Source organism: Pleurodeles waltl, chromosome 12 (assembly GCF_031143425.1).
Source record: "Pleurodeles waltl isolate 20211129_DDA chromosome 12, aPleWal1.hap1.20221129, whole genome shotgun sequence".
Lineage (NCBI taxonomy): Eukaryota > Metazoa > Chordata > Amphibia > Caudata > Salamandridae > Pleurodeles > Pleurodeles waltl.
This window is the reverse complement of record NC_090451.1, coordinates 678,761,288-678,787,508: the sequence shown is the minus strand read 5'-3', so window position 1 is coordinate 678,787,508 and position 26,221 is coordinate 678,761,288. Positions and strand designations below refer to the sequence as shown.

Here is a 26,221-nt window from a genome sequence, read left to right as displayed (position 1 = left end):
CTTCTAATATATTGAATTATGTCTTGTGAGTGAAATGCATTAGTTAAATTCAACTCTAAATTGAATTTTCATCTCTTTCCTGGTCGTTGTAATTCTCATTTCCCTTATTCATGCATGGTATTGCTTTGAAATTCTGAAAAATACCAAGTGCTTATTTCATTATGAGATGAAGCATTCTAAAGTGAATAGGAGTCTATTCTTGTTTTTAAACTGTATTTAACATTTTCTTGAAGAAATTAAATTCTATAAGTTTGAAGCAAATTTGAGGTACTGCTGAGATTTGAACTCAGAATTTCCTGTTTAAGAGACAGGGACTTTAACCACTAAGCCACAGCACCTCTTTGACCTACAGCAATTAAATAATTCACTTAGTTGCCATTATTGGTTCTCAATGCCTTCTGTGCAGTCTTCTTTATCTGTGTTATTACGTTAGACATAAAAGAATTCCCCATCACTTAAGAAGAATACCTAAGTCTTTGTTAAAAAGTACTCATAAAAGTAGATTACATTTTTTAGTGTTTCACAAATTATTATTGTAGAGGATTGCATCACTTTTCCTCTTCAACTCCATGGTTTTATTTCCTATTTATCTTCCTCTTTGATATACCCTTCATTTTACATTCACAGTCTAGCTTCTGTCATCTTGAAAATACTCAGAATTTTATTTAGTATTAAGATGAATTATTCAATAGTAAGCTAATTCTAATTTTTCATTTTGAAATTATATCAAAGGTTCATCTAATGAAAATAATCTGTTATTTAACTATGAAAAGAGAAAGGTGCTGCTAAGAGTTGAAGTTAGGATCTCCTGTTTTCCATAAAGACACTTTAACCACCTAGGCCACAGAACCTGCATCACAAACTTTACTGGATCTGATAACAGAATGGAGTGCAATAGAAATCTCGTTTTTCAATTTTCTTTTCTAAGTTGATACAACTCTGTTGTCAAACACTATGGGTGAGAAGACCAAATTTATTTTAGAATACTTCATTAATGAGTGACTTACCCTAGCTATAGAATATAAAATTATGTGTTGTGAGTAAAATGCATTAGTTAAATTGAACTTTCAATTTGTTTGTTGTCTCTTTCCTTTTCTTTAACATTCTCTTTTCCCCTATTCTTTTATGATATTGGTTTGAAATTCTGCAAAACACAAAGTGTTTATTTCATTTGGAGATCAAGCATTCTAAAGTCAACAGAACACTACTCTTGTTTTTAAACTATATTTAATGTTTACTTGAAGAAATTGAGTTTTAAAAGTTTGAACTAATTCTAAAGTGTTGCTGAAATTTGAAAACAGGACTTCCTATTTATGAGAGAGAAGCTTTGACCACTAAACAACAGCACCTACTTATCTTACAAACTATGAATAGCTGACTTTGTGGAGATGACTTGTCCTCACTGCCTTCAGTGCAGTCTTGTTTATCTGTGGTGAAATGTTGAACAGAAAAGCATTCCCCACCACTTAAGAAGAATACCTACATTTTAGTTAAAAAGTACTTAGAAAAGTGGATTACATTTTTGTGTGGTTTACACATAATAATTGTAGAGGAATACATCAATTGCCTTCAACTCTAGGGTTTTAGTTCATATATACCTTCCTATTTGATTTACTCTTCCTTTTTCATTCAAATAATTGCTTCTGTTACCATGAAAATTCTCTGAATTTTGTTTAATATTAAGATGAACTGTCTATTAGTAAGATGACTCAGATTTTTCATTTTTAAATTGTGTAAGAGAACATGTCAGGAAACTGATCTGTAATTTAACAATTAAAGTATGAAGGTGCTGCTGAGATTTGAACTCAGGATCTCCTATTTACTAGACAGGCGCTTTAACCAGCTAAGCCACAGCACCTGCATGACAAAGTTCTATGAAATAGTTAGCTGAATGGAGTGAAATAGAAATCAGTTTTGTTTTTTTAATTTTCTTTTCTAAGTTCACACAACTCGGTTCTGAAACACTGTAGGTGAGAACACCAAATTTATTTAAAAATACTTCCATAAGAGGTGGCTTACCGTTCTTCTAATATATTGAATTATGTCTTGTGAGTGAAATGCATTAGTTAAATTCAACTCTAAATTGAATTTTCATCTCTTTCCTGGTCGTTGTAATTCTCATTTCCCTTATTCATGCATGGTATTGCTTTGAAATTCTGAAAAATACCAAGTGCTTATTTCATTATGAGATGAAGCATTCTAAAGTGAATAGGAGTCTACTCTTGTTTTTAAACTGTATTTAACATTTTCTTGAAGAAATTAAATTCTATAAGTTTGGAGCAAATTTGAGGTACTGCTGAGATTTGAACTCAGGATTTCCTCTTTAAGAGATAGGGACTTTAACCACTAAGCCACAGCACCTCTTTGACCTACAGCAATTAAATAATTCACTTAGTTGCCATTATTGGTTCTCAATGCCTTCTGTGCAGTCTTCTTTATCTGTGTTATTACGTTAGACATAAAAGAATTCCCCATCACTTAAGAAGAATACCTAAGTCTTTGTTAAAAAGTACTCATAAAAGTAGATTACATTTTTGAGTGTTTCACAAATTATTATTGTAGAGGATTGCATCACTTTTCCTCTTCAACTCCATGGTTTTATTTCCTATTTATCTTCCTCTTTGATATACCCTTCATTTTACATTCACAGTCTAGCTTCTGTCATCTTGAAAATACTCAGAATTTTATTTAGTATTAAGATGAATTATTCAATAGTAAGCTAATTATAATTTTTCATTTTGAAATTATATCAAAGGTTCATCTAATGAAAATAATCTGTTATTTAACTATAAAAAAAAGAGAAAGGTGCTGCTAAGAGTTGAAGTTAGGATCTCCTGTTTTCCATAAAGACACTTTAACCAGCTAGGCCACAGAACCTGCATGTCAAACTTTACTGGATCTGATAACAGAATGGAGTGCAATAGAAATCTTGTTTTTCAATTTTCTTTTCTAAGTTGATACAACTCTGTTGTCAAACACTATAGGTTAGAAGACCAAATTTATTTTAGAATACTTCCTTAATGAGTGACTTACCCTACCTATAGAATATAAAATTATGTGTTGTGAGTAAAATGCATTAGTTAAATTGAACTTTCAATTTGTTTGTCGTCTCTTTCCTTTTCTTTAACATTCTCTTTTCCCCTATTCTTTTATGGTATTGCTTTGAAATTCTGCAAAACACAAAGTGTTTATTTCATTTGGAGATCAAGCATTCTAAAGTCAAAAGAACACTACTCTTGTTTTTAAACTATATTTAATGTGTACTTGAAGAAATTGAGTTTTAAAAGTTTGAACTAATTCTAAAGTGTTGCTGAAATTTGAAAACAGGACTTCCTATTTATGAGAGAGAAGCTTTGACCACTAAACAACAGCACCTACTTATCTTACAAACTATGAATAGCTGACTTTGTGGAGATGACTTGTCCTCACTGCCTTCAGTGCAGTCTTGTTTATCTGTGGTGAAATGTTGAACAGAAAAGCATTCCCCACCACTTAAGAAGAATACCTACATTTTAGTTAAAAAGTACTTAGAAAAGTGGATTACATTTTTGTGTGGTTTACACATAATAATTGTAGAGGAATACATCAATTGCCTTCAACTCTAGGGTTTTAGTTCATATATACCTTCCTATTTGATTTACTCTTCCTTTTACAAAGTATTGCTTCTGTTACCATGAAAATTCTCTGAATTTTGTTTAATATTAAGATGAACTGTCTATTAGTAAGATGACTCAGATTTTTCATTTTTAAATTGTGTTAGAGAACATGTCAGGAAACTGATCTGTAATTTAACAATTAAAATATGAAGGTGCTGCTGAGATTTGAACTCAGGATCTCCTGTTTACTAGACAGGCGCTTTAACCAGCTAAGCCACAGCACCTGTGTGACAAAGTTTATTGAAATAGTTAGCTGAATGGAGTGAAATAGAAATCAGTTTTGTTTTTTTAATTTTCTTTTCTAAGTTCACACAACTCGGTTCTGGAACACTGTAGGTGAGAACACCAAATTTATTTAAAAATACTTCCATAAGAGGTGGCTTACCGTTCTTCTAATATATTGAATTATGTCTTGTGAGTGAAATGCATTAGTTAAATTCAACTCTAAATTGAATTTTCATCTCTTTCCTGGTCGTTGTGATTCTCATTTCCCTTATTCATGCATGGTATTGCTTTGAAATTCTGCAAAATACCAAGTGCTTATTTCATTATGAGATGAAGCATTCTAAAGTGAATAGGAGTCTACTCTTGTTTTTAAACTGTATTTAACATTTTCTTGAAGAAATTAAATTCTATAAGTTTGGACCAAATTTGAGGTACTACTGAGATTTGAACTCCGGATTTCCTGTTTACAAGACAGGCGCTTTAACCACTAAGCCACAGCACCTCTTTGTCCTAAGGCGATTGAATAATTCACTTAGTTGCATTATTGGTTCTCAATGCCTTCTGTGGAGTCTTCTTTTTCTGTGTTATTACTTTAGACATAAAATAATTCCCCATCACTTAAGAAGAATACCTAAGTCTTTGTTAAAATGTACTCATAAAAGTAGATTACATTTTTGAGTGTTTCACAAATTATTATTGTAGAGGATTGCATCACTTTTCCTCTTCAACTCCATGGTTTTATTTCCTATTTATCTTCCTCTTTGATATACCCTTCATTTTACATTCACAGTCTAGCTTCTGTCATCTTGAAAATACTCTGAATTTTATTTAGTATCAAGATGAATTGTTCAATAGTAAGCTGATTCAAATTTTTCATTTTTAAATTATATCAATGGTTCATCTAATGAAAATAATCTGTTATTTAACTATGAAAAGAGAAAGGTGCTGCTAAGAGTTGAAGTTATGATCTCCTGTTTTCCATAAAGACACTTTAACCACCTAGGCCACAGAACCTGCATCACAAACTTTACTGGATCTGATAACAGAATGGAGTGCAATAGAAATCTCGTTTTTCAATTTTCTTTTCTAAGTTGATACAACTCTGTTGTCAAACACTATGGGTGAGAAGACCACATTTATTTTAGAATACTTCCTTAATGAGTGACTTACCCTAGCTGTAGAATATAAAATTATGTGTTGTGAGTAAAATGCATTAGTTAAATTGAACTTTCAATATGTTTGTTGTCTCTTTCCTTTTCTTTAACATTCTCTTTTCCCCTATTCTTTTATGATATTGGTTTGAAATTCTGCAACACACAAAGTGTTTATTTCATTTGGAGATCAAGCATTCTAAAGTCAACAGAACACTACTCCTGTTTTTAAACTATATTTAATGTTTACTTGAAGAAATTGAGTTTTAAAAGTTTGAACTAATTCTAAAATGTTGCTGAAATTTGAAAACAGGACTTCCTATTTATGAGAGAGAAGCTTTGACCACTAAACAACAGCACCTACTTATCTTACAAACTACGAATAGCTGACTTTGTGGAGATGACTTGTCCTCACTGCCTTCAGTGCAGTCTTGTTTATCTGTGGTGAAATGTTGAACAGAAAAGCATTCCCCACCACTTAAGAAGAATACCTACATTTTAGTTAAAAAGTACTTAGAAAAGTGGATTACATTTTTGTGTGGTTTACACATAATAATTGTAGAGGAATACATCAATTGCCTTCAACTCTAGGGTTTTAGTTCCTATATACCTTCCTATTTGATTTACTCTTCCTTTTACATTCAAAGTATTGCTTCTGTTACCATGAAAATTCTCTGAATTTTGTTTAATATTAAGATGAACTGTCTATTAGTAAGATGACTCAGATTTTTCATTTTTAAATTGTGTAAGAGAACATGTCAGGAAACTGATCTGTAATTTAACAATTAAAGTATGAAGGTGCTGCTGAGATTTGAACTCAGGATCTCCTATTTACTAGACAGGCGCTTTAACCAGCTAAGCCACAGCACCTGCATGACAAAGTTCTATGAAATATTTAGCTGAATGGAGTGAAATATAAATCAGTTTTGTTTTTTTAATTTTCTTTTCTAAGTTCACACAACTCGGTTCTGAAACACTGTAGGTGAGAACACCAAATTTATTTAAAAATACTTCCATAAGAGGTGGCTTACCGTTCTTCTAATATATTGAATTATGTCTTGTGAGTGAAATGCATTAGTTAAATTCAACTCTAAATTGAATTTTCATCTCTTTCCTGGTCGTTGTAATTCTCATTTCCCTTATTCATGCATGGTATTGCTTTGAAATTCTGAAAAATACCAAGTGCTTATTTCATTATGAGATAAAGCATTCTAAAGTGAATAGGAGTCTACTCTTGTTTTTAAACTGTATTTAACATTTTCTTGAAGAAATTAAATTCTATAAGTTTGGAGCAAATTTGAGGTACTGCTGAGATTTGAACTCAGGATTTCCTGTTTAAGAGACAGGGACTTTAACCACTAAGCCACAGCACCTCTTTGACCTACAGCAATTAAATAATTCACTTAGTTGCCATTATTGGTTCTCAATGCCTTCTGTGCAGTCTTCTTTATCTGTGTTATTACGTTAGACATAAAAGAATTCCCCATCACTTAAGAAGAATACCTAAGTCTTTGTTAAAAAGTACTCATAAAAGTAGATTACATTTTTGAGTGTTTCACAAATTATTATTGTAGAGGATTGCATCACTTTTCCTCTTCAACTCCATGGTTTTATTTCCTATTTATCTTCCTCTTTGATATACCCTTCATTTTACATTCACAGTCTAGCTTCTGTCATCTTGAAAATACTCAGAATTTTATTTAGTATTAAGATGAATTATTCAATAGTAAGCTAATTCTAATTTTTCATTTTGAAATTATATCAAAGGTTCATCTAATGAAAATAATCTGTTATTTAACTATAAAAAAAAGAGAAAGGTGCTGCTAAGAGTTGAAGTTAGGATCTCCTGTTTTCCATGAAGACACTTTAACCAGCTAGGCCACAGAACCTGCATGTCAAACTTTACTGGATCTGATAACAGAATGGAGTGCAATAGAAATCTTGTTTTTCAATTTTCTTTTCTAAGTTGATACAACTCTGTTGTCAAACACTATAGGTTAGAAGACCAAATTTATTTTAGAATACTTCCTTAATGAGTGACTTACCCTACCTATAGAATATAAAATTATGTGTTGTGAGTAAAATGCATTAGTTAAATTGAACTTTCAATTTGTTTGTCGTCTCTTTCCTTTTCTTTAACATTCTCTTTTCCCCTATTCTTTTATGGTATTGCTTTGAAATTCTGCAAAACACAAAGTGTTTATTTCATTTGGAGATCAAGCATTCTAAAGTCAAAAGAACACTACTCTTGTTTTTAAACTATATTTAATGTGTACTTGAAGAAATTGAATTTTAAAAGTTTGAACTAATTCTAAAGTTTTGCTGAAATTTGAAAACAGGACTTCCTATTTATGAGAGAGAAGCTTTGACCACTAAACAACAGCACCTACTTATCTTACAAACTATGAATAGCTGACTTTGTGGAGATGACTTGTCCTCACTGCCTTCAGTGCAGTCTTGTTTATCTGTGGTGAAATGTTGAACAGAAAAGCATTCCCCACCACTTTAGAAGAATACCTACATTTTAGTTAAAAAGTACTTAGAAAAGTGGATTACATTTTTGTGTGGTTTACACATAATCATTGTAGAGGAATACATCAATTGCCTTCAACTCTAGGGTTTTAGTTCATATATACCTTCCTATTTGATTTACTCTTCCTTTTACATTCAAATAATTGCTTCTGTTACCATGAAAATTCTCTGAATTTTGTTTAATATTAAGATGAACTGTCTATTAGTAAGATGACTCAGATTTTTCTTTTTTAAATTGTGTTAGAGAACATGTCAGGAAACTGATCTGTAATTTAACAATGAAAATATGAAGGTGCTGCTGAGATTTGAACTCAGGATCTCCTGTTTACTAGACAGGCGCTTTAACCAGCTAAGCCACAGCACCTGTGTGACAAAGTTTATTGAAATAGTTAGCTGAATGGAGTGAAATAGAAATCAGTTTTGTTTTTTAAATTTTCTTTTCTAAGTTCACACAACTCGGTTCTGGAACACTGTAGGTGAGAACACCAAATTTATTTAAAAATACTTCCATAAGAGGTGGCTTACCGTTCTTCTAATATATTGAATTATGTCTTGTGAGTGAAATGCATTAGTTAAATTCAACTCTAAATTGAATTTTCATCTCTTTCCTGGTCGTTGTGATTCTCATTTCCCTTATTCATGCATGGTATTGCTTTGAAATTCTGCAAAATACCAAGTGCTTATTTCATTATGAGATGAAGCATTCTAAAGTGAATAGGAGTCTACTCTTGTTTTTAAACTGTATTTAACATTTTCTTGAAGAAATTAAATTCTATAAGTTTGAACCAAATTTGAGGTACTGCTGAGATTTGAACTCAGGATTTCTTGTTTACAAGACAAGCGCTTTAACCACTAAGCCACAGCACCTCTTTGTCCTAAGGCGATTGAATAATTCACTTAGTTGCATTATTGGTTCTCAATGCCTTCTGTGGAGTCTTCTTTTTCTGTGTTATTACTTTAGAATTAAAATAATTCCCCATCACTTAAGAAGAATACCTAAGTCTTTGTTAAAATGTACTCATAAAAGTAGATTACATTTTTGAGTGTTTCACAAATTATTATTGTAGAGGATTGCATCACTTTTCCTCTTCAACTCCATGGTTTGATTTCCTATTTATCTTCCTCTTTGATATACCCTTCATTTTACATTCACAGTCTAGCTTCTGTCATCTTGAAAATACTCTGAATTTTATTTAGTATCAAGATGAATTGTTCAATAGTAAGCTGATTCAAATTTTTCATTTTTAAATTATATCAAAGGTTCATCTAATGAAAATAATCTGTTATTTAACTATGAAAAGAGAAAGGTGCTGCTAAGAGTTGAAGTTATTATCTCCTGTTTTCCATAAAGACACTTTAACCACCTAGGCCACAGAACCTGCATCACAAACTTTACTGGATCTGATAACAGAATGGAGTGCAATAGAAATCTCGTTTTTCAATTTTCTTTTCTAAGTTGATACAACTCTGTTGTCAAACACTATGGGTGAGAAGACCAAATTTATTTTAGAATACTTCATTAATGAGTGACTTACCCTAGCTATAGAATATAAAATTATGTGTTGTGAGTAAAATGCATTAGTTAAATTGAACTTTCAATTTGTTTGTTGTCTCTTTCCTTTTCTTTAACATTCTCTTTTCCCCTATTCTTTTATGATATTGGTTTGAAATTCTGCAAAACACAAAGTGTTTATTTCATTTGGAGATCAAGCATTCTAAAGTCAACAGAACACTACTCTTGTTTTTAAACTATATTTAATGTTTACTTGAAGAAATTGAGTTTTAAAAGTTTGAACTAATTCTAAAGTGTTGCTGAAATTTGAAAACAGGACTTCCTATTTATGAGAGAGAAGCTTTGACCACTAAACAACAGCACCTACTTATCTTACAAACTATGAATAGCTGACTTTGTGGAGATGACTTGTCCTCACTGCCTTCAGTGCAGTCTTGTTTATCTGTGGTGAAATGTTGAACAGAAAAGCATTCCCCACTTCTTAAGAAGAATACCTACATTTTAGTTAAAAAGTACTTAGAAAAGTGGATTACATTTTTGTGTGGTTTACACATAATAATTGTAGAGGAATACATCAATTGCCTTCAACTCTAGGGTTTTAGTTCATATATACCTTCCTATTTGATTTACTCTTCCTTTTACATTCAAAGTATTGCTTCTGTTACCATGAAAATTCTCTGAATTTTGTTTAATATTAAGATGAACTGTCTATTAGTAAGATGACTCAGATTTTTCATTTTTAAATTGTGTAAGAGAACATGTCAGGAAACTGATCTGTAATTTAACAATTAAAGTATGAAGGTGCTGCTGAGATTTGAACTCAGGATCTCCTATTTACTAGACAGGCGCTTTAACCAGCTAAGCCACAGCACCTGCATGACAAAGTTCTATGAAATAGTTAGCTGAATGGAGTGAAATAGAAATCAGTTTTGTTTTTTTAATTTTCTTTTCTAAGTTCACACAACTCGGTTCTGAAACACTGTAGGTGAGAACACCAAATTTATTTAAAAATACTTCCATAAGAGGTGGCTTACCGTTCTTCTAATATATTGAATTATGTCTTGTGAGTGAAATGCATTAGTTAAATTCAACTCTAAATTGAATTTTCATCTCTTTCCTGGTCGTTGTAATTCTCATTTCCCTTATTCATGCATGGTATTGCTTTGAAATTCTGAAAAATACCAAGTGCTTATTTCATTATGAGATGAAGCATTCTAAAGTGAATAGGAGTCTACTCTTGTTTTTAAACTGTATTTAACATTTTCTTGAAGAAATTAAATTCTATAAGTTTGGAGCAAATTTGAGGTACTGCTGAGATTTGAACTCAGGATTTCCTGTTTAAGAGACAGGGACTTTAACCACTAAGCCACAGCACCTCTTTGACCTACAGCAATTAAATAATTCACTTAGTTGCCATTATTGGTTCTCAATGCCTTCTGTGCAGTCTTCTTTATCTGTGTTATTACGTTAGACATAAAAGAATTCCCCATCACTTAAGAAGAATACCTAAGTCTTTGTTAAAAAGTACTCATAAAAGTAGATTACATTTTTGAGTGTTTCACAAATTATTATTGTAGAGGATTGCATCACTTTTCCTCTTCAACTCCATGGTTTTATTTCCTATTTATCTTCCTCTTTGATATACCCTTCATTTTACATTCACGGTCTAGCTTCTGTCATCTTGAAAATACTCAGAATTTTATTTAGTATTAAGATGAATTATTCAATAGTAAGCTAATTCTAATTTTTCATTTTGAAATTATATCAAAGGTTCATCTAATGAAAATAATCTGTTATTTAACTATAAAAAAAAGAGAAAGGTGCTGCTAAGAGTTGAAGTTAGGATCTCCTGTTTTCCATAAAGACACTTTAACCAGCTAGGCCACAGAACCTGCATGTCAAACTTTACTGGATCTGATAACAGAATGGAGTGCAATAGAAATCTTGTTTTTCAATTTTCTTTTCTAAGTTGATACAACTCTGTTGTCAAACACTATAGGTTAGAAGACCAAATTTATTTTAGAATACTTCCTTAATGAGTGACTTACCCTACCTATAGAATATAAAATTATGTGTTGTGAGTAAAATGCATTAGTTAAATTGAACTTTCAATTTGTTTGTCGTCTCTTTCCTTTTCTTTAACATTCTCTTTTCCCCTATTCTTTTATGGTATTGCTTTGAAATTCTGCAAAACACAAAGTGTTTATTTCATTTGGAGATCAAGCATTCTAAAGTCAAAAGAACACTACTCTTGTTTTTAAACTATATTTAATGTGTACTTGAAGAAATTGAGTTTTAAAAGTTTGAACTAATTCTAAAGTGTTGCTGAAATTTGAAAACAGGACTTCCTATTTATGAGAGAGAAGCTTTGACCACTAAACAACAGCACCTACTTATCTTACAAACTATGAATAGCTGACTTTGTGGAGATGACTTGTCCTCAGTGCCTTCAGTGCAGTCTTGTTTATCTGTGGTGAAATGTTGAACAGAAAAGCATTCCCCACCACTTAAGAAGAATACCTACATTTTAGTTAAAAAGTACTTAGAAAAGTGGATTACATTTTTGTGTGGTTTACACATAATAATTGTAGAGGAATACATCAATTGCCTTCAACTCTAGGGTTTTAGTTCATATATACCTTCCTATTTGATTTACTCTTCCTTTTACATTCAAAGTATTGCTTCTGTTACCATGAAAATTCTCTGAATTTTGTTTAATATTAAGATGAACTGTCTATTAGTAAGATGACTCAGATTTTTCATTTTTAAATTGTGTAAGTGAACATGTCAGGAAACTGATCTGTAATTTAACAATTAAAATATGAAGGTGCTGCTGAGATTTGAACTCAGGATCTCCTGTTTACTAGACAGGTGCTTTAACCAGCTAAGCCACAGCACCTGCATGACAAAGTTCTATGAAATAGTTAGCTGAATGGAGTGAAATAGAAATCAGTTTTGTTTTTTTAGTTTTCTTTTCTAAGTTCACACAACTCTGTTCTTAAACACTGTAGGTGAGAACACCAAATTTATTTAAAAATACTTCCATAAGAGGTGGCTTACCGTTCTTCTAGAATATTGAATTATGTCTTGTGAGTGAAATGCATTAGTTAAATTCAACTCTAAATTGAATTTTCATCTCTTTCCTGGTCGTTGTAATTCTCATTTCCCTTATTCATGCATTGTATTGCTTTGAAATTCTGCAAATACCAAGTGCTTATTTCATTATGAGATGAAGCATTCTAAAGTGAATAGGAGTCTACTCTTGTTTTTAAACTGTATTTAACATTTTCTTGAAGAAATTAAATTCTATAAGTTTGGAGCAAATTTGAGGTACTGCTGAGATTTGAAATCAGGATTTCTTGTTTACGAGACAGGCGCTTTAACCACTAAGCCACAGCACCTCTTTGCCCTACGGCAATTGAATAATTCACTTAGTTGCTATTATTGGTTCTCAATGCCTTCTGTGCAGTCTTCTTTATCTGTGTTATTACGTTAGACATAAAAGAATTCCCCATCACTTAAGAAGAATACCTAAGTCTTTGTTAAAAAGTACTCATAAAAGTAGATTACATTTTTGAGTGTTTCACAAATTATTATTGTAGAGGATTGCATCACTTTTCCTCTTCAACTCCATGGTTTTATTTCCTATTTATATTCCTCTTTGATATACCCTTCATTTTACATTCACAGTCTAGCTTCTGTCATCTTGAAAATACTCTGAATTGTATTTAGTATTAAGATGAATTGTTCAATAGTAAGCTAATTCTAATTTTTCATTTTGAAATTATATCAAAGGTTCATCTAATGAAAATAATCTGTTATTTAACTATGAAAAGAAAAAAGGTGCTGCTAAGAGTTGAAGTTAGGATCTCCTGTTTTCCATAAAGACACTTTAACCACCTAGGCCACAGAACCTGCATGACAAACTTTACTGGATCTGATAACAGAATGGAGTGCAATAGAAATCTCGTTTTTCAATTTTCTTTTCTAAGTTGATACAACTCTGTTGTCAAACACTATAGGTGAGAAGACCTCATTTATTTTAAAATACTTCCTTAATGAGTGACTTACCCTACCTATAGAATATTGAATTATGTGTTGTGAGTAAAATGCATTAGTTAAATTGAACTTTCAATTTGTTTGTCGTCTCTTTCCTTTTCTTTAACATTCTCTTTTCCCCTATTCATTTATGGTATTGCTTTGAAATTCTGCAAAACACAAAGTGTTTATTTCATTTGGTGATCAAGCATTCTAAAGTCAACAGAACACTACTCTTGTTTTTAAACTATATTTAATGTTTACTTGAAGAAATTGAGTTTTAAAAGTTTGAACTAATTCTAAAGTGTTGCTGAAATTTGAAAACAGGACTTCCTATTTATGAGAGAGAAGCTTTGACCACTAAACAACAGCACCTACTTATCTTACAAAATATGAATAGCTGACTTTGTGGAGATGACTTGTCCTCACTGCCTTCAGTGCAGTCTTGTTTATCTGTGGTGAAATGTTGAACAGAAAAGCATTCCCCACCACTTAAGAAGAATACCTACATTTTAGTTCAAAAGTGCTTGGAAAAGTGGATTAAATTTTTGAGTGGTTTACACATAATAATTGTAGAAGAATACATCAATTGCCTTCAACTCTAGGGTTTTAGTTCATATATACCTTCCTATTTGATTTACTCTTCCTTTTACATTCAAAGTATTGCTTCTGTTACCATGAAAATTCTCTGAATTTTGTTTAATATTAAGATGAACTGTCTATTAGTAAGATGACTCAGATTTTTCATTTTTAAATTGTGTTAGAGAACATGTCAGGAAACTGATCTGTAATTTAACAATTAAAATATGAAGGTGCTGCTGAGATTTGAACTCAGGATCTCCTGTTTACTAGACAGGCGCTTTAACCAGCTAAGCCACAGCACCTGTGTGACAAAGTTTATTGAAATAGTTAGCTGAATGGAGTGAAATAGAAATCAGTTTTGTTTTTTTAATTTTCTTATCTAAGTTCACACAACTCGGTTCTGGAACACTGTAGGTGAGAACACCAAATTTATTTAAAAATACTTCCATAAGAGGTGGCTTACCGTTCTTCTAATATATTGAATTATGTCTTGTGAGTGAAATGCATTAGTTAAATTCAAGTCTAAATTGAATTTTCATCTCTTTCCTGGTCGTTGTGATTCTCATTTCCCTTATTCATGCATGGTATTGCTTTGAAATTCTGCAAAATACCAAGTGCTTATTTCATTATGAGATGAAGCATTCTAAAGTGAATAGGAGTCTACTCTTGTTTTTAAACTGTATTTAACATTTTCTTGAAGAAATTAAATTCTATAAGTTTGGACCAAATTTGAGGTACTGCTGAGATTTGAACTCAGGATTTCTTGTTTACAAGACAGGCGCTTTAACCACTAAGCCACAGCACCTCTTTGTCCTAAGGCGATTGAATAATTCACTTAGTTGCATTATTGGTTCTCAATGCCTTCTGTGGAGTCTTCTTTTTCTGTGTTATTACTTTAGACATAAAATAATTCCCCATCACTTAAGAAGAATACCTAAGTCTTTGTTAAAATGTACTCATAAAAGTAGATTACATTTTTGAGTGTTTCACAAATTATTATTGTAGAGGATTGCATCACTTTTCCTCTTCAACTCCATGGTTTGATTTCCTATTTATCTTCCTCTTTGATATACCCTTCATTTTACATTCACAGTCTAGCTTCTGTCATCTTGAAAATACTCTGAATTTTATTTAGTATCAAGATGAATTGTTCAATAGTAAGCTGATTCAAATTTTTCATTTTTAAATTATATCAAAGGTTCATCTAATGAAAATAATCTGTTATTTAACTATGAAAAGAGAAAGGTGCTGCTAAGAGTTGAAGTTATGATCTCCTGTTTTCCATAAAGACACTTTAACCACCTAGGCCACAGAACCTGCATCACACACTTTACTGGATCTGATAACAGAATGGAGTGCAATAGAAATCTCGTTTTTCAATTTTCTTTTCTAAGTTGATACAACTCTGTTGTCAAACACTATGGGTGAGAAGACCAAATTTATTTTAGAATACTTCCTTAATGAGTGACTTATCCTAGCTATAGAATATAAAATTATGTGTTGTGAGTAAAATGCATTAGTTAAATTGAACTTTCAATTTGTTTGTTGTCTCTTTCCTTTTCTTTAACATTCTCTTTTCCCCTATTCTTTTATGATATTGGTTTGAAATTCTGCAAAACACAAAGTGTTTATTTCATTTGGAGATCAAGCATTCTAAAGTCAACAGAACACTACTCTTGTTTTTAAACTATATTTAATGTTTACTTGAAGAAATTGAGTTTTAAAAGTTTGAACTAATTCTAAAGTGTTGCTGAAATTTGAAAACAGGACTTCCTATTTATGAGAGAGAAGCTTTGACCACTAAACAACAGCACCTACTTATCTTACAAACTATGAATAGCTGACTTTGTGGAGATGACTTGTCCTCACTGCCTTCAGTGCAGACTTGTTTATCTGTGGTGAAATGTTGAACAGAAAAGCATTCCCCACCACTTAAGAAGAATACCTACATTTTAGTTAAAAAGTACTTAGAAAAGTGGATTACATTTTTGTGTGGTTTACACATAATAATTGTAGAGGAATACATCATTTGCCTTCAACTCTAGGGTTTTAGTTCATATATACCTTCCTATTTGATTTACTCTTCCTTTTACATTCAAAGTATTGCTTCTGTTACCATGAAAATTCTCTGAATTTTGTTTAATATTAAGATGAACTGTCTATTAGTAAGATGACTCAGATTTTTCATTTTTAAATTGTGTAAGTGAACATGTCAGGAAACTGATCTGTAATTTAACAATTAAAATATGAAGGTGCTGCTGAGATTTGAACTCAGGACCTCCTGTTTACTAGACAGGCGCTTTAACCAGCTAAGCCACAGCACCTGCATGACAAAGTTCTATGAAATAGTTAGCTGAATGGAGTGAAATAGAAATCAGTTTTGTTTTTTTAATTTTCTTTTCTAAGTTTACACAACTCGGTTCTGAAACACTGTAGGTGAGAACACCAAATTTATTTAAAAATACTTCCATAAGAGGTGGCTTACCGTTCTTCTAATATATTGAATTATGTCTTGTGAGTGAAATGCATTAGTTAAATTCAACTCTAAATTGAATTTTCATCTCTTTCCTGGTCGTTGTAATTCTCATTTCCCTTATTCATGCATGGTATTGCTTTGAAATTCTGAAAAATACCAAGTGCTTATTTCATTATGAGATGAAGCATTCTAAAGTGAATAGGAGTCTACTCTTGTTTTTAAACTGTATTTAACATTTTCTTGAAGAAATTAAATTCTATAAGTTTGGAGCAAATTTGAGGTACTGCTGAGATTTGAACTCAGGATTTCCTGTTTAAGAGACAGGGACTTTAACCACTAAGCCACAGCACCTCTTTGACCTACAGCCATTAAATAATTCACTTAGTTGCCATTATTGGTTCTCAATGCCTTCTGTGCAGTCTTCTTTATCTGTGTTATTACGTTAGACATAAAAGAATTCCCCATCACTTAAGAAGAATACCTAAGTCTTTGTTAAAAAGTACTCATAAAAGTAGATTACATTTTTGAGTGTTTCACAAATTATTATTGTAGAGGATTGCATCACTTTTCCTCTTCCAATCCATGGTTTTATTTCCTATTTATCTTCCTCTTTGATATACCCTTCATTTTACATTCACAGTCTAGCTTCTGTCATCTTGAAAATACTCAGAATTTTATTTAGTATTAAGATGAATTATTCAATAGTAAGCTAATTATAATTTTTCATTTTGAAATTATATCAAAGGTTCATCTAATGAAAATAATCTGTTATTTAACTATAAAAAAAAAGAGAAAGGTGCTGCTAAGAGTTGAAGTTAGGATCTCCTGTTTTCCATAAAGACACTTTAACCAGCTAGGCCACAGAACCTGCATGTCAAACTTTACTGGATCTGATAACAGAATGGAGTGCAATAGAAATCTTGTTTTTCAATTTTCTTTTCTAAGTTGATACAACTCTGTTGTCAAACACTATAGGTTAGAAGACCAAATTTATTTTAGAATACTTCCTTAATGAGTGACTTACCCTACCTATAGAATATAAAATTATGTGTTGTGAGTAAAATGCATTAGTTAAATTGAACTTTCAATTTGTTTGTCGTCTCTTTCCTTTTCTTTAACATTCTCTTTTCCCCTATTCTTTTATGGTATTGCTTTGAAATTCTGCAAAACACAAAGTGTTTATTTCATTTGGAGATCAAGCATTCTAAAGTCAAAAGAACACTACTCTTGTTTTTAAACTATATTTAATGTGTACTTGAAGAAATTGAGTTTTAAAAGTTTGAACTAATTCTAAAGTGTTGCTGAAATTTGAAAACAGGACTTCCTATTTATGAGAGAGAAGCTTTGACCACTAAACAACAGCACCTACTTATCTTACAAACTATGAATAGCTGACTTTGTGGAGATGACTTGTCCTCACTGCCTTCAGTGCAGTCTTGTTTATCTGTGGTGAAATGTTGAACAGAAAAGCATTCCCCACCACTTAAGAAGAATACCTACATTTTAGTTAAAAAGTACTTAGAAAAGTGGATTACATTTTTGTGTGGTTTACACATAATAATTGTAGAGGAATACATCAATTGCCTTCAACTCTAGGGTTTTAGTTCATATATACCTTCCTATTTGATTTACTCTTCCTTTTACAAAGTATTGCTTCTGTTACCATGAAAATTCTCTGAATTTTGTTTAATATTAAGATGAACTGTCTATTAGTAAGATGACTCAGATTTTTCATTTTTAAATTGAGTTAGAGAACATGTCAGGAAACTGATCTGTAATTTAACAATTAAAATATGAAGGTGCTGCTGAGATTTGAACTCAGGATCTCCTGTTTACTAGACAGGGGCTTTAACCAGCTAAGCCACAGCACCTGTGTGACAAAGTTTATTGAAATAGTTAGCTGAATGGAGTGAAATAGAAATCAGTTTTGTTTTTTTAATTTTCTTTTCTAAGTTCACACAACTCGGTTCTGGAACACTGTAGGTGAGAACACCAAATTTATTTAAAAATACTTCCATAAGAGGTGGCTTACCGTTCTTCTAATATATTGAATTATGTCTTGTGAGTGAAATGCATTAGTTAAATTCAACTCTAAATTGAATTTTCATCTCTTTCCTGGTCGTTGTGATTCTCATTTCCCTTATTCATGCATGGTATTGCTTTGAAATTCTGCAAAATACCAAGTGCTTATTTCATTATGAGATGAAGCATTCTAAAGTGAATAGGAGTCTACTCTTGTTTTTAAACTGTATTTAACATTTTCTTGAAGAAATTAAATTCTATAAGTTTGGACCAAATTTGAGGTACTGCTGAGATTTGAACTCAGGATTTCTTGTTTACAAGACAGGCGCTTTAACCACTAAGCCACAGCACCTCTTTGTCCTAAGGCGATTGAATAATTCACTTAGTTGCATTATTGGTTCTCAATGCCTTCTGTGGAGTCTTCTTTTTCTGTGTTATTACTTTAGACATAAAATAATTCCCCATCACTTAAGAAGAATACCTAAGTCTTTGTTAAAATGTACTCATAAAAGTAGATTACATTTTTGAGTGTTTCACAAATTATTATTGTAGAGGATTGCATCACTTTTCCTCTTCAACTCCATGGTTTGATTTCCTATTTATCTTCCTCTTTGATATACCCTTCATTTTACATTCACAGTCTAGCTTCTGTCATCTTGAAAATACTCTGAATTTTATTTAGTATCAAGATGAATTGTTCAATAGTAAGCTGATTCAAATTTTTCATTTTTAAATTATATCAAAGGTTCATCTAATGAAAATAATGTGTTATTTAACTATGAAAAGAGAAAGGTGCTGCTAAGAGTTGAAGTTATGATCTCCTGTTTTCCATAAAGACACTTTAACCACCTAGGCCATAGAACCTGCATCACAAACTTTACTGGATCTGATAACAGAATGGAGTGCAATAGAAATCTCGTTTTTCAATTTTCTTTTCTAAGTTGATGCAACTCTGTTGTCAAACACTATGGGTGAGAAGACCACATTTATTTTAGAATACTTCCTTAATGAGTGACTTACCCTAGCTATAGAATATAAAATTATGTGTTGTGAGTAAAATGCATTAGTTAAATTGAACTTTCAATTTGTTTGTTGTCTCTTTCCTTTTCTTTAACATTCTCTTTTCCCCTATTCTTTTATGATATTGGTTTGAAATTCTGCAAAACACAAAGTGTTTATTTCATTTGGAGATCAAGCATTCTAAAGTCAACAGAACACTACTCTTGTTTTTAAACTATATTTAATGTTTACTTGAAGAAATTGAGTTTTAAAAGTTTGAACTAATTCTAAAGTGTTGCTGAAATTTGAAAACAGGACTTCCTATTTATGAGAGAGAAGCTTTGACCACTAAACAACAGCACCTACTTATCTTACAAACTATGAATAGCTGACTTTGTGGAGATGACTTGTCCTCACTGCCTTCAGTGCAGTCTTGTTTATCTGTGGTGAAATGTTGAACAGAAAAGCATTCCCCACCACTTAAGAAGAATACCTACATTTTAGTTAAAAAGTACTTAGAAAAGTGGATTACATTTTTGTGTGGTTTACACATAATAATTTTAGAGGAATACATCAATTGCCTTCAACTCTAGGGTTTTAGTTCATATATACCTTCCTATTTGATTTACTCTTCCTTTTACATTCAAAGTATTACTTCTGTTACCATGAAAATTCTCTGAATTTTGTTTAATATTAAGATGAACTGTCTATTAGTAAGATGACTCAGATTTTTCATTTTTAAATTGTGTAAGAGAACATGTCAGGAAACTGATCTGTAATTTAACAATTAAAGTATGAAGGTGCTGCTGAGATTTGAACTCAGGATCTCCTATTTACTAGACAGGCGCTTTAACCAGCTAAGCCACAGCACCTGCATGACAAAGTTCTATGAAATAGTTAGCTGAATGGAGTGAAATAGAAATCAGTTTTGTTTTTTTAATTTTCTTTTCTAAGTTCACACAACTCGGTTCTGAAACACTGTAGGTGAGAACACCAAATTTATTTAAAAATACTTCCATAAGAGGTGGCTTACCGTTCTTCTAATATATTGAATTATGTCTTGTGAGTGAAATGCATTAGTTAAATTCAACTCTAAATTGAATTTTCATCTCTTTCCTGGTCGTTGTAATTCTCATTTCCCTTATTCATGCATGGTATTGCTTTGAAATTCTGAAAAATACCAAGTGCTTATTTCATTATGAGATGAAGCATTCTAAAGTGAATAGGAGTCTACTCTTGTTTTTAAACTGTATTTAACATTTTCTTGAAGAAATTAAATTCTATAAGTTTGGAGCAAATTTGAGGTACTGCTGAGATTTGAACTCAGGATTTCCTGTTTAAGAGACAGGGACTTTAACCACTAAGCCACAGCACCTCTTTGACCTACAGCAATTAAATAATTCACTTAGTTGCCATTATTGGTTCTCAATGCCTTCTGTGCAGTCTTCTTTATCTGTGTTATTACGTTAGACATAAAAGAATTCCCCATCACTTAAGAAGAATACCTAAGTCTTTGTTAAAAAGTACTCATAAAAGTAGATTACATTTTTGAGTGTTTCACAAATTATTATTGTAGAGGATTGCATCACTTTTCCTCTTCAACTCCATGGTTTTATTTCCTATTTATCTTCCTCTTTGATATACCCTTCATTTTACATTCACAGTCTAGCTTCTGTCATCTTGAAAATACTCAGAATTTTATTTAGTATTAAGATGAATTATTCAATAGTAAGCTAATTCTAATTTTTCATTTTGAAATTATATCAAAGGTTCATCTAATGAAAATAATCTGTTATTTAACTATAAAAAAAAGAGAAAGGTGCTGCTAAGAGTTGAAGTTAGGATCTCCTGTTTTCCATAAAGACACTTTAACCAGCTAGGCCACAGAACCTGCATGTCAAACTTTACTGGATCTGATAACAGAATGGAGTGCAATAGAAATCTTGTTTTTCAATTTTCTTTTCTAAGTTGATACAACTCTGTTGTCAAACACTATAGGTTAGAAGACCAAATTTATTTTAGAATACTTCCTTAATGAGTGACTTACCCTACCTATAGAATATAAAATTATGTGTTGTGAGTAAAATGCATTAGTTAAATTGAACTTTCAATTTGTTTGTCGTCTCTTTCCTTTTCTTTAACATTCTCTTTTCCCCTATTCTTTTATGGTATTGCTTTGAAATTCTGCAAAACACAAAGTGTTTATTTCATTTGGAGATCAAGCATTCTAAAGTCAAAAGAACACTACTCTTGTTTTTAAACTATATTTAATGTGTACTTGAAGAAATTGAGTTTTAAAAGTTTGAACTAATTCTAAAGTGTTGTTGAAATTTGAAAACAGGACTTCCTATTTATGAGAGAGAAGCTTTGACCACTAAACAACAGCACCTACTTATCTTACAAACTATGAATAGCTGACTTTGTGGAGATGACTTGTCCTCACTGCCTTCAGTGCAGTCTTGTTTATCTGTGGTGAAATGTTGAACAGAAAAGCATTCCCCACCACTTAAGAAGAATACCTACATTTTAGTTAAAAAGTACTTAGAAAAGTGGATTACATTTTTGTGTGGTTTACACATAATAATTGTAGAGGAATACATCAATTGCCTTCAACTCTAGGGTTTTAGTTCATATATACCTTCCTATTTGATTTACTCTTCCTTTTACATTCAAAGTATTGCTTCTGTTACCATGAAAATTCTCTGAATTTTGTTTAATATTAAGATGAACTGTCTATTAGTAAGATGACTCAGATTTTTCATTTTTAAATTGTGTAAGAGAACATGTCAGGAAACTGATCTGTAATTTAACAATTAAAGTATGAAGGTGCTGCTGAGATTTGAACTCTGGATCTCCTATTTCCTCGACAGGCGCTTTAACCAGCTAAGCCACAGAACCTGCATGACAAAGTTCTATGAAATAGTTAGCTGAATGGAGTGAAATAGAAATCAGTTTTGTTTTTTTAATTTTCTTTTCTAAGTTCACACAACTCGGTTCTGAAACACTGTAGGTGAGAACACCAAATTTATTTTAAAATACTTCCATAAGAGGTGGCTTACCGTTCTTCTAATATATTGAATTATGTCTTGTGAGTGAAATGCATTAGTTAAATTCAACTCTAAATTGAATTTTCATCTCTTTCCTGGTCGTTGTAATTCTCATTTCCCTTATTCATGCATGGTATTGCTTTGAAATTCTGAAAAATACCAAGTGCTTATTTCATTATGAGATGAAGCATTCTAAAGTGAATAGGAGTCTATTCTTGTTTTTAAACTGTATTTAACATTTTCTTGAAGAAATTAAATTCTATAAGTTTGAAGCAAATTTGAGGTACTGCTGAGATTTGAACTCAGAATTTCCTGTTTAAGAGACAGGGACTTTAACCACTAAGCCACAGCACCTCTTTGACCTACAGCAATTAAATAATTCACTTAGTTGCCATTATTGGTTCTCAATGCCTTCTGTGCAGTCTTCTTTATCTGTGTTATTACGTTAGACATAAAAGAATTCCCCATCACTTAAGAAGAATACCTAAGTCTTTGTTAAAAAGTACTCATAAAAGTAGATTACATTTTTTAGTGTTTCACAAATTATTATTGTAGAGGATTGCATCACTTTTCCTCTTCAACTCCATGGTTTTATTTCCTATTTATCTTCCTCTTTGATATACCCTTCATTTTACATTCACAGTCTAGCTTCTGTCATCTTGAAAATACTCAGAATTTTATTTAGTATTAAGATGAATTATTCAATAGTAAGCTAATTCTAATTTTTCATTTTGAAATTATATCAAAGGTTCATCTAATGAAAATAATCTGTTATTTAACTATAAAAAAAAGAGAAAGGTGCTGCTAAGAGTTGAAGTTAGGATCTCCTGTTTTCCATAAAGACACTTTAACCAGCTAGGCCACAGAACCTGCATGTCAAACTTTACTGGATCTGATAACAGAATGGAGTGCAATAGAAATCTTGTTTTTCAATTTTCTTTTCTAAGTTGATACAACTCTGTTGTCAAACACTATAGGTTAGAAGACCAAATTTATTTTAGAATACTTCCTTAATGAGTGACTTACCCTACCTATAGAATATAAAATTATGTGTTGTGAGTAAAATGCATTAGTTAAATTGAACTTTCAATTTGTTTGTCGTCTCTTTCCTTTTCTTTAACATTCTCTTTTCCCCTATTCTTTTATGGTATTGCTTTGAAATTCTGCAAAACACAAAGTGTTTATTTCATTTGGAGATCAAGCATTCTAAAGTCAAAAGAACACTACTCTTGTTTTTAAACTATATTTAATGTGTACTTGAAGAAATTGAGTTTTAAAAGTTTGAACTAATTCTAAAGTGTTGCTGAAATTTGAAAACAGGACTTCCTATTTATAAGAGAGAAGCTTTGACCACTAAACAACAGCACCTACTTATCTTACAAACTATGAATAGCTGACTTTGTGGAGATGACTTGTCCTCACTGCCTTCAGTGCAGTCTTGTTTATCTGTGGTGAAATGTTGAACAGAAAAGCATTCCCCACCACTTAAGAAGAATACCTACATTTTAGTTAAAAAGTACTTAGAAAAGTGGATTACATTTTTGTGTGGTTTACACATAATAATTGTAGAGGAATACATCAATTGCCTTCAACTCTAGGGTTTTAGTTCATATATACCTTCCTATTTGATTTACTCTTCCTTTTACATTCAAAGTATTGCTTCTGTTACCATGAAAATTCTCTGAATTTTGTTTAATATTAAGATGAACTGTCTATTAGTAAGATGACTCAGATTTTTCATTTTTAAATTGTGTAAGTGAACATGTCAGGAAACTGATCTGTAATTTAACAATTAAAATATGAAGATGCTGCTGAGATTTGAACTCAGGATCTCCTGTTTACTAGACAGGCGCTTTAACCAGCTAAGCCACAGCACCTGCATGACAAAGTTCTATGAAATAGTTAGCTGAATGGAGTGAAATAGAAATCAGTTTTGTTTTTTTAGTTTTCTTTTCCAAGTTCACACAACTCTGTTCTTAAACACTGTAGGTGAGAACACCAAATTTATTTAAAAATACTTCCATAAGAGGTGGCTTACCGTTCTTCTAGAATATTGAATTATGTCTTGTGAGTGAAATGCATTAGTTAAATTCAACTCTAAATTGAATTTTCATCTCTTTCCTGGTCGTTGTAATTCTCATTTCCCTTATTCATGCATTGTATTGCTTTGAAATTCTGCAAATACCAAGTGCTTATTTCATTATGAGATGAAGCATTCTAAAGTGAATAGGAGTCTACTCTTGTTTTTAAACTGTATTTAACATTTTCTTGAAGAAATTAAATTCTATAAGTTTGGAGCAAATTTGAGGTACTGCTGAGATTTGAAATCAGGATTTCTTGTTTACGAGACAGGCGCTTTAACCACTAAGCCACAGCACCTCTTTGCCCTACGGCAATTGAATAATTCACTTAGTTGCTTTTATTGGTTCTCAATGCCTTCTGTGCAGTCTTCTTTATCTGTGTTATTACGTTAGACATAAAAGAATTCCCCATCACTTAAGAAGAATACCTAAGTCTTTGTTAAAAAGTACTCATAAAAGTAGATTACATTTTTGAGTGTTTCACAAATTATTATTGTAGAGGATTGCATCACTTTTCCTCTTCCACTCCATGGTTTTATTTCCTATTTATCTTCCTCTTTGATATACCCTTCATTTTACATTCACAGTCTAGCTTCTGTCATCTTGAAAATACTCAGAATTTTATTTAGTATTAAGATGAATTATTCAATAGTAAGCTAATTATAATTTTTCATTTTGAAATTATATCAAAGGTTCATCTAATGAAAATAATCTGTTATTTAACTATAAAAAAAAGAGAAAGGTGCTGCTAAGAGTTGAAGTTAGGATCTCCTGTTTTCCATAAAGACACTTTAACCAGCTAGGCCACAGAACCTGCATGTCAAACTTTACTGGATCTGATAACAGAATGGAGTGCAATAGAAATCTTGTTTTTCAATTTTCTTTTCTAAGTTGATACAACTCTGTTGTCAAACACTATAGGTTAGAAGACCAAATTTATTTTAGAATACTTCCTTAATGAGTGACTTACCCTACCTATAGAATATAAAATTATGTGTTGTGAGTAAAATGCATTAGTTAAATTGAACTTTCAATTTGTTTGTCGTCTCTTTCCTTTTCTTTAACATTCTCTTTTCCCCTATTCTTTTATGGTATTGCTTTGAAATTCTGCAAAACACAAAGTGTTTATTTCATTTGGAGATCAAGCATTCTAAAGTCAAAAGAACACTACTCTTGTTTTTAAACTATATTTAATGTGTACTTGAAGAAATTGAGTTTTAAAAGTTTGAACTAATTCTAAAGTGTTGCTGAAATTTGAAAACAGGACTTCCTATTTATGAGAGAGAAGCTTTGACCACTAAACAACAGCACCTACTTATCTTACAAACTATGAATAGCTGACTTTGTGGAGATGACTTGTCCTCACTGCCTTCAGTGCAGTCTTGTTTATCTGTGGTGAAATGTTGAACAGAAAAGCATTCCCCACCACTTAAGAAGAATACCTACATTTTAGTTAAAAAGTACTTAGAAAAGTGGATTACATTTTTGTGTGGTTTACACATAATAATTGTAGAGGAATACATCAATTGCCTTCAACTCTAGGGTTTTAGTTCATATATACCTTCCTATTTGATTTACTCTTCCTTTTACAAAGTATTGCTTCTGTTACCATGAAAATTCTCTGAATTTTGTTTAATATTAAGATGAACTGTCTATTAGTAAGATGACTCAGATTTTTCATTTTTAAATTGTGTTAGAGAACATGTCAGGAAACTGATCTGTAATTTAACAATTAAAATATGAAGGTGCTGCTGAGATTTGAACTCAGGATCTCCTGTTTACTAGACAGGCGCTTTAACCAGCTAAGCCACAGCACCTGTGTGACAAAGTTTATTGAAATAGTTAGCTGAATGGAGTGAAATAGAAATCAGTTTTGTTTTTTTAATTTTCTTTTCTAAG

At 31.5% G+C, this 26,221-nt stretch overlaps 16 non-coding genes across 16 annotated transcripts; all 16 read right to left on the bottom strand.

Moving 5' to 3' along the window:
• Window positions 1-1,784: 1,784 nt before the first annotated feature.
• TRNAT-AGU (transfer RNA threonine (anticodon AGU)) lies at window positions 1,785-1,858 on the bottom strand. Its single transcript has one exon. It is a non-coding gene; the product is annotated as a tRNA-Thr (tRNA).
• Window positions 1,859-3,806: 1,948 nt separating this feature from the next.
• On the bottom strand, window positions 3,807-3,880 carry TRNAT-AGU (transfer RNA threonine (anticodon AGU)). The gene has a single exon. It is a non-coding gene; the product is annotated as a tRNA-Thr (tRNA).
• Window positions 3,881-4,310: 430 nt separating this feature from the next.
• TRNAT-UGU (transfer RNA threonine (anticodon UGU)) lies at window positions 4,311-4,383 on the bottom strand. Its single transcript has one exon. It is a non-coding gene; the product is annotated as a tRNA-Thr (tRNA).
• Window positions 4,384-5,828: 1,445 nt separating this feature from the next.
• Window positions 5,829-5,902, bottom strand: TRNAT-AGU (transfer RNA threonine (anticodon AGU)). The gene has a single exon. It is a non-coding gene; the product is annotated as a tRNA-Thr (tRNA).
• A 1,952-nt stretch (window positions 5,903-7,854) lies between these two features.
• On the bottom strand, window positions 7,855-7,928 carry TRNAT-AGU (transfer RNA threonine (anticodon AGU)). The gene has a single exon. It is a non-coding gene; the product is annotated as a tRNA-Thr (tRNA).
• A 430-nt stretch (window positions 7,929-8,358) lies between these two features.
• Window positions 8,359-8,431, bottom strand: TRNAT-UGU (transfer RNA threonine (anticodon UGU)). Its single transcript has one exon. It is a non-coding gene; the product is annotated as a tRNA-Thr (tRNA).
• A 1,445-nt stretch (window positions 8,432-9,876) lies between these two features.
• On the bottom strand, window positions 9,877-9,950 carry TRNAT-AGU (transfer RNA threonine (anticodon AGU)). Its single transcript has one exon. It is a non-coding gene; the product is annotated as a tRNA-Thr (tRNA).
• Window positions 9,951-11,902: 1,952 nt separating this feature from the next.
• On the bottom strand, window positions 11,903-11,976 carry TRNAT-AGU (transfer RNA threonine (anticodon AGU)). Its single transcript has one exon. It is a non-coding gene; the product is annotated as a tRNA-Thr (tRNA).
• Window positions 11,977-13,925: 1,949 nt separating this feature from the next.
• TRNAT-AGU (transfer RNA threonine (anticodon AGU)) lies at window positions 13,926-13,999 on the bottom strand. The gene has a single exon. It is a non-coding gene; the product is annotated as a tRNA-Thr (tRNA).
• A 430-nt stretch (window positions 14,000-14,429) lies between these two features.
• TRNAT-UGU (transfer RNA threonine (anticodon UGU)) lies at window positions 14,430-14,502 on the bottom strand. Its single transcript has one exon. It is a non-coding gene; the product is annotated as a tRNA-Thr (tRNA).
• A 1,445-nt stretch (window positions 14,503-15,947) lies between these two features.
• TRNAT-AGU (transfer RNA threonine (anticodon AGU)) lies at window positions 15,948-16,021 on the bottom strand. The gene has a single exon. It is a non-coding gene; the product is annotated as a tRNA-Thr (tRNA).
• A 1,949-nt stretch (window positions 16,022-17,970) lies between these two features.
• Window positions 17,971-18,044, bottom strand: TRNAT-AGU (transfer RNA threonine (anticodon AGU)). Its single transcript has one exon. It is a non-coding gene; the product is annotated as a tRNA-Thr (tRNA).
• Window positions 18,045-18,474: 430 nt separating this feature from the next.
• TRNAT-UGU (transfer RNA threonine (anticodon UGU)) lies at window positions 18,475-18,547 on the bottom strand. The gene has a single exon. It is a non-coding gene; the product is annotated as a tRNA-Thr (tRNA).
• Window positions 18,548-19,992: 1,445 nt separating this feature from the next.
• TRNAT-AGU (transfer RNA threonine (anticodon AGU)) lies at window positions 19,993-20,066 on the bottom strand. The gene has a single exon. It is a non-coding gene; the product is annotated as a tRNA-Thr (tRNA).
• Window positions 20,067-24,044: 3,978 nt separating this feature from the next.
• Window positions 24,045-24,118, bottom strand: TRNAT-AGU (transfer RNA threonine (anticodon AGU)). Its single transcript has one exon. It is a non-coding gene; the product is annotated as a tRNA-Thr (tRNA).
• Window positions 24,119-26,065: 1,947 nt separating this feature from the next.
• Window positions 26,066-26,139, bottom strand: TRNAT-AGU (transfer RNA threonine (anticodon AGU)). Its single transcript has one exon. It is a non-coding gene; the product is annotated as a tRNA-Thr (tRNA).
• Window positions 26,140-26,221: the final 82 nt, after the last annotated feature.